Here is a 7,367-nt window from a genome sequence, read left to right as displayed (position 1 = left end):
TGGATTTCATTTATAGTTTTTTCTATGCTTCAGCACCTTAAGTAATTAGAATTTTACTATAGTTCAGGGTCAGCAAGAGGGGAGAAATTTGTTAAAATTGAATGGATTGAATTTTTCCTTTTAAGAAAGTAGACAGAAAATGCTTTGTGACATTCAAACACAGGGTTCTGTTAATTGTGTAGTATAACAGAGTTTTTTCACTTAAGGCGAAAAAAAAAGTGATATTCCAACATCCTATATGCCTGATTGTCTATTTAATTGTAGTTTAATTTAAAATGCATTTTCTCAGTTTGCACTACCTACATCTTAGTTGTTCATTAGCCAAGTGAGGCCAGCCAGTAGTTAAACATATTGGACATGTGAATATAGAACATTTATCATTGGCAGAAAGCATTTTGGATAGCAATACTCTAAATTTCCCATGCTATTATTCATTTACAAAATGCTTATTTGTAGATAATATGTATCTCCAGGCAGTTTTTAGGATACTATTGTTAGTACATATATGAGGGCATTTTTCCCTTGAAAGCATGTTTCCTTACATTACTAATAAATTTATACATATGGCAAATAGTAGGCATTTAACATTTATTTAACAGTAAATTTATTATATATTTTGAATTGTTACATTCTAAAGTGTGTACGACTGCTGTATTCATTATAGTAGAAAGAATATAATATAAAATTTAAAAGATTAAAAGACTAATACAATCTCTTCTACACTGAAAAAAAGTATATAAGTTACAATCCTGACTAGACTTTAGTATGCCCCACCTGGTCTTCTATTTGATAAAATTAAGGAATATTTGAAAAAGGATTAATTATTCTTCATCTTCATGCACTGGGATTTTTTTCATCTATGAATATATGTAAACATTTCTAGTGTTTTATTTGATGAATAGGAAATGTATAATTTGATTACAAACTTTTATCTTAAACTAGCAGCTTATATTAACTGCATATTTTCTTTAAGTCAAGTTCTATACCAAGCTTTGTACAGAACAAACTTACTAACTCAATCCTCAGAATGACCCCATAAAATACATGCTTTCACCTACCCATGTTTACAGAGGAGGAAAGTCAAGCAAAAAAAAAAACCAAAACAAAACAATTGATGTTGCTAATGATCAAGCAGTTGCTAGTGACAGAGCCACCATAAAACTCAGATTATCTGACTTCAGAAGCAGGCTTTCAACCTGTGCATTTTAAGTGCCTAGGCTGGTTTCTGGTTCTAGAGTAGAGATCAGGAATCATAAAGGGCCACACAGTGCCTATGAAACTTTGGGGTCAGGAGGCAAAGTTGAAAACTTTTTTTAGGAACAGCGCTCTGTTTTCTCTCAGATCTATGTCCTCTCCCACCCTGTGCATTTGACTGAGTTTACAGTGCCACCCATGAGTTCACTTCCATTGAGGGGTCTTTCAGATCAATTAGATAGCTGTTGATTGCCCCTCAGATAACAGTGCCAAAAGTGGTAGTGCCAATGTTTGTCTTACCTGTTTGACAGTGCATGAACCTACAGAGAAACTTAATGTTTAAATATGTTTCCCATATTTTCATTAGATTTTTCCTACAATTTTTGGTTGAATTTATTACAAAGCACTATTGGGGCTACAACAGAAACTAAAATCAAAAGCAATTCAGTATAATATTGAATACCACATTCATTCTTACGGTAGTGAAGGGCAGTTCCAATTCTTTTTTAAATTTTTATTTTTATTTTATGTGTATGAGTGTATTGCCTGCATGTATGTAAATGCACCTGTGTTGTGCAGTTCCCATGGATGTCAGAAGAGGGTGTCAGATACCCTGGAACTGGGGTTATAGATGGTAGCTGCTGTGTGAGTGCTGGGAGCCAAATCCAGGTCCTCTGCAAGAGCAGCCAGTGCTCTTAACTGCTCGGCCATCTCTCCAACTCCATTCCTTTTTTTAATTTTTAAAATTATTTTTATTTTAGTAAAGGACATTTCTTGTGCAGAAAAGTTTTAATATGAGTATTGAGTTCAAAACAAATTGCCATAGAAATGGTGACACTAAGCCAACTAACTAGTCTGTGATAGGGTGACACTAAGCCAACTAACTACTCTGTTGATAGTTAAATCCATAGAGTAGCTGATTGTCACTGTTAGGGTTAGCTTCAGTTACTAACTTTACATACTTGGGAAAAGGGACCACAACTGGGGAATTTCCTCTGTTGGACTGGCCTGTGAGCATGTCCATGAGGCATTTCCTTGATCTTTGACTGATGTGGGAGGGCCCAGCCTAGTGTGGGAGGTACCACCTCTGGGCTGTTGGTCCTGGGTTATATAAGAACAGTGGCTGAACAAACCAGCAATCAGCATTCCTCCATAGTTTCTGCCTCAGTTCCTGCCGGGTTCCTACCTTGAGTTCCTTGCCTGAGTTCCCTCAGTGATGAACTGTGACATGAAATTGTAAGCCAAATAAACTCTTCCTCAAGTTGGTTTTGGTCAGTATTTTATCACAACGGTAGAGAAGCCAACTAATTAATGTCACTATTGACAGCTCTAGTTCAGTAGCACAAAACTGAGTGACATATATTCCACAAAGTATGAAATCATAAACAACAGGCTTTAAACACCTTCCATTTTCATAAGCTTCACTTTGTATGTTTAAACTCTTTGCACCACATGCATTTTTATTGTACAGTAGCACATCTTAGCAGGTTCAACTGCAGCTTGTATGGAATGTTTCTTAGAAAATAATCTTGCCTGTAAAATTGTTCTACACAAAAATTCACAGTCACTTCAAACTACGCTAATGCCTAGCTAATACTCATCAAATATACTATTACTATGATTCAGCCATACTCACGGGAAACCATTTGATTTTTACTTAGAATTATTATTATTGACTATGGATGTTCCTAGTGTTCTCCATTCTTCAGCTGTTCTTGCCAAAAAGCTAATTTAAGAAATTTAAGAAAGTTTATTCTGAACATGTTTCTTCATCTGATGCAACCAAACACAATTAAGTTACCATTGGTAAAAGGCTTTCTTGCTTGGCTAATATTTGAGTGACTTTGGTTGAAATTTTCATTTTTAATTATTGAAAATGCTGATGTTTTAAGAAATGCCTTTAAACTTCTAATTTTTCTAATTTTTAACATATTCTTTTTAGAACGTCTTTTGTCATTACATGTTAAGTATGTTCTGCCATCTAATTTTATAACAAAATAATCCTTAGTCCTCTGTGTCTTAAAAAAATGTTATTTGGAGTTTACTTTCTTTCTTGTTTCGGCATTGTAGATACTGGTACTAAAAGAAAAAAAATACTGTGATATGACAGAAAATCTGTGGTTAAAACTGCATCATTACAGTTTATTCTGTGCCGAACAGCAGTGTGAAAATGGTGAGGGCCTCACATGAGTCTCTGGCATCTCTTCAGCCATAATGGTCTGTCCAGGACAGCTGGGGCTACAGAGAGACCCTGTCTCAAAAAGACAAAAATTAAATAAATAAATAAAATAAAATAAATAAAATGAGTCTTTCTGTAGGAAAACAGTGAGGGGTGCGGGTGAAGTGGTCACACAGATTACCTCAGTGAGGGGTGCAGGTGGTCACACAGAGTACCTAAGTGAGGGGTGCGGGTGGTCACACAGAGTACCTCAGTGAGGGGTGCGGCTGGTCACACAGAGTACCTCAGTGAGGGGTGCGGCTGGTCACACAGAGGACCTCAGTGAGGGGTGCGGCTGGTCACACAGAGGACCTCAGTGAGGGGTGCGGCTGGTCACACAGAGGACCTCAGTGAGGGGTGCGGCTGGTCACACAGAGGACCTCAGTGAGGGGTGCGGCTGGTCACACAGAGGACCTCAGTGAGGGGTGCGGCTGGTCACACAGAGGACCTCAGTGAGGGGTGCGGCTGGTCACACAGAGGACCTCAGTGAGGGGTGCGGCTGGTCACACAGAGGACCTCAGTGAGGGGTGCGGCTGGTCACACAGAGGACCTCAGTGAGGGGTGCGGCTGGTCACACAGAGGACCTCAGTGAGGGGTGCGGCTGGTCACACAGAGGACCTCAGTGAGGGGTGCGGCTGGTCACACAGAGGACCTCAGTGAGGGGTGCGGCTGGTCACACAGAGGACCTCAGTGAGGGGTGCGGCTGGTCACACAGAGGACCTCAGTGAGGGGTGCGGCTGGTCACACAGAGGACCTCAGTGAGGGGTGCGGCTGGTCACACAGAGGACCTCAGTGAGGGGTGCGGCTGGTCACACAGAGGACCTCAGTGAGGGGTGCGGCTGGTCACACAGAGGACCTCAGTGAGGGGTGCGGCTGGTCACACAGAGGACCTCAGTGAGGGGTGCGGCTGGTCACACAGAGGACCTCAGTGAGGGGTGCGGCTGGTCACACAGAGGACCTCAGTGAGGGGTGCGGCTGGTCACACAGAGGACCTCAGTGAGGGGTGCGGCTGGTCACACAGAGGACCTCAGTGAGGGGTGCGGCTGGTCACACAGAGGACCTCAGTGAGGGGTGCGGCTGGTCACACAGAGGACCTCAGTGAGGGGTGCGGCTGGTCACACAGAGGACCTCAGTGAGGGGTGCGGCTGGTCACACAGAGGACCTCAGTGAGGGGTGCGGCTGGTCACACAGAGGACCTCAGTGAGGGGTGCGGCTGGTCACACAGAGGACCTCAGTGAGGGGTGCGGCTGGTCACACAGAGGACCTCAGTGAGGGGTGCGGCTGGTCACACAGAGGACCTCAGTGAGGGGTGCGGCTGGTCACACAGAGGACCTCAGTGAGGGGTGCGGCTGGTCACACAGAGGACCTCAGTGAGGGGTGCGGCTGGTCACACAGAGGACCTCAGTGAGGGGTGCGGCTGGTCACACAGAGGACCTCAGTGAGGGGTGCGGCTGGTCACACAGAGGACCTCAGTGAGGGGTGCGGCTGGTCACACAGAGGACCTCAGTGAGGGGTGCGGCTGGTCACACAGAGGACCTCAGTGAGGGGTGCGGCTGGTCACACAGAGGACCTCAGTGAGGGGTGCGGCTGGTCACACAGAGGACCTCAGTGAGGGGTGCGGCTGGTCACACAGAGGACCTCAGTGAGGGGTGCGGCTGGTCACACAGAGGACCTCAGTGAGGGGTGCGGCTGGTCACACAGAGGACCTCAGTGAGGGGTGCGGGTGGTCACACAGAGGACCTCAGTGAGGGGTGCGGCTGGTCACACAGAGGACCTCAGTGAGGGGTGCGGCTGGTCACACAGAGGACCTCAGTGAGGGGTGCGGGTGGTCACACAGTACCTCAGTGAGGGGTGCGGGTGGTCACACAGTACCTCAGTGAGGTCTGCGGCTGGTCACACAGAGTACCTCAGTGAGGGGTGCGGCTGGTCACACAGAGTACCTCAGTGAGGGGTGCAGCCACATTCCAAGAAAACTTCATTGGTAGACAGTAAAAGGTGAGTTTCTCAGTTTTGATGTATTTCAAAGTACTATTATTCTTTTAATTTGTTATTGTCGTTGTTGCTTGCTATTAGAAACTCTAAAGTCAGGCTTACTTTGACTTGTGAACCAAATATTCAACTTTTGACCTAGGATATTCCTTTTTTGCTTTTTTTTTTTTTTTTTTTTTTGGTTCCCACTGTAGAGTTCAGGCTGACCTCACGTTCGTAGCAGTCCTTCTGCTGCAGCCTCCTGAGTGCTGGGATTGAGACTGAATTACTGTACCTGGTTTTGTCTTAAGACATTCTCCGGTCAGTTACTAAATTCAGGTCTGTCTATATCTAGTTTATAAGCCACACTCGAACCCATTCTCAACTGTTACCTTTTTTCATTTTACCATGTAGAACCTAAAAATGTAAAATCACATTTTATTTTCTTAGAGAATACTAATGTGTTTACCATAACAAGAAATGATTGATATTCTGTTCATTAAAGTGTGAAGGCAAACTGATAAGAACAGATACTACACTTGATCTTAGCCAAAAGGCCTGAACCTTGGGGATACAGGGAAAGAAGGAGCTCAAGAGAGGTGGGATCATAGGAGAAGGGTATTATTAAGGGAGAAGTGGGAAAAATGGGGACACCTTAATTCGGGAAACCATGATGGAAGGGTTAGACAATGAAAGAGATAAATAATGCCTAACTAGTTTAAAAAAAAAACCCAGAGGGAACCATATTAGTCCAACAACCTACTGACAAATTATACATACCAGGTCAAGAAATACTACATAGCAAGTCCCACACTAGCTGGGACTACAGAGAGATCCTGTCTCAAAAGACATAAAAATAATAAATAAATAAGTAAATAAATAAATAAATAAATAAATAAATAAATTCAAATAAACGAATAAGCCCGGGCTTGAAGACAAAGGTGAGGAAGATAACTAAGAAAAGTACAAGAAGAAAATGCTTCAGGAAGGACAGCAGGGAGAGAGGAAAAAGAGGAGAAAGTGGGGTTGGAGGCACTGAAGGATAGAGCACAGCATCGCAGTCGGAAGTGCAAACAAAGTTCATGAGGAATGAGATGGACTTTGTCCAGTGTCCAGTCTACAAAGAGGAGGGTCAACACAGAGGAAACATTTCCTCCATGCTTCCAAGTGAAGCCAACTGTAGTCGAGCAGGACCTTTGACTTATCTTCACATAGATGGAACTGGTAAAAGAAAGGAGCCAGGGGCTCCTCCCAATCCCATGTGACCCCTGAGGAACAGATCCTTAAATGACATTAAGAGTAAAAATAAATTGGTTTCTCTGGACCAACTGCATGGTCTTAAACACCTGAAAGGAAAGTATAACCAAAGATTAAAGGGAACAATGTTTAAGAAACAATGCCAGACAGGAGATACCTTCCTTTGAGTTGTTGGCCAGGGTGGCCCAAGAGACTCCCAGCATAGAACTGGAAAACGAACAGCAGACCCCATATTGGCAAATGATTTCTGCTAGTTGAGGAACAGCTGATCTCTAAAACAAGGAACTCTAGATAGGCTGACTAGATTCAGTGGATGGACAAGCACTGGAGAGCAGCTGGGGGCGCCCACAACACAGTGGACAGTAACAGGGATTACAGAGTATATGGGCTCCAGTGGGGGTTGGGGGGCTATTGGAGGGTGCCATTTGGGATGTGGGTGTATAGATCAATAAGATTGTTTGGGATGTTCTATATGAAATACACACCAAAAAAAAAACAACAAATAAAAAAATGAGTTATATTTGAGGAAGAAGCATAAAAATTTGCTTCATGTTAATTAATAGAGGTGGAAAAACATTACCATTGAAATCTACCTGATGACTTTATATCCATGCTCAGGTGCCAAGGATCTGAGTGTAACCGACTGTGACTTGTAATAATCAAATACATGGAGATTAGAGATGCATGTGCAAACATCTAAGTGTTAGTAGCAATTTTAAAATGAAATGGA

At 43.2% G+C, this 7,367-nt stretch overlaps 1 pseudogene; it reads right to left on the bottom strand.

Moving 5' to 3' along the window:
- Window positions 1-5,785: 5,785 nt before the first annotated feature.
- Window positions 5,786-5,948, bottom strand: LOC115071455 (annotated as a pseudogene).
- Between the last annotated feature and the right edge of the window lie 1,419 nt (window positions 5,949-7,367).

Source organism: Nannospalax galili, unplaced genomic scaffold (genome assembly GCF_000622305.1).
Source record: "Nannospalax galili isolate Female #2095 unplaced genomic scaffold, S.galili_v1.0 scaffold78, whole genome shotgun sequence".
Classification (NCBI taxonomy): domain Eukaryota; kingdom Metazoa; phylum Chordata; class Mammalia; order Rodentia; family Spalacidae; genus Nannospalax; species Nannospalax galili.
This window is presented reverse-complemented; position numbering and strand designations above follow the sequence as displayed.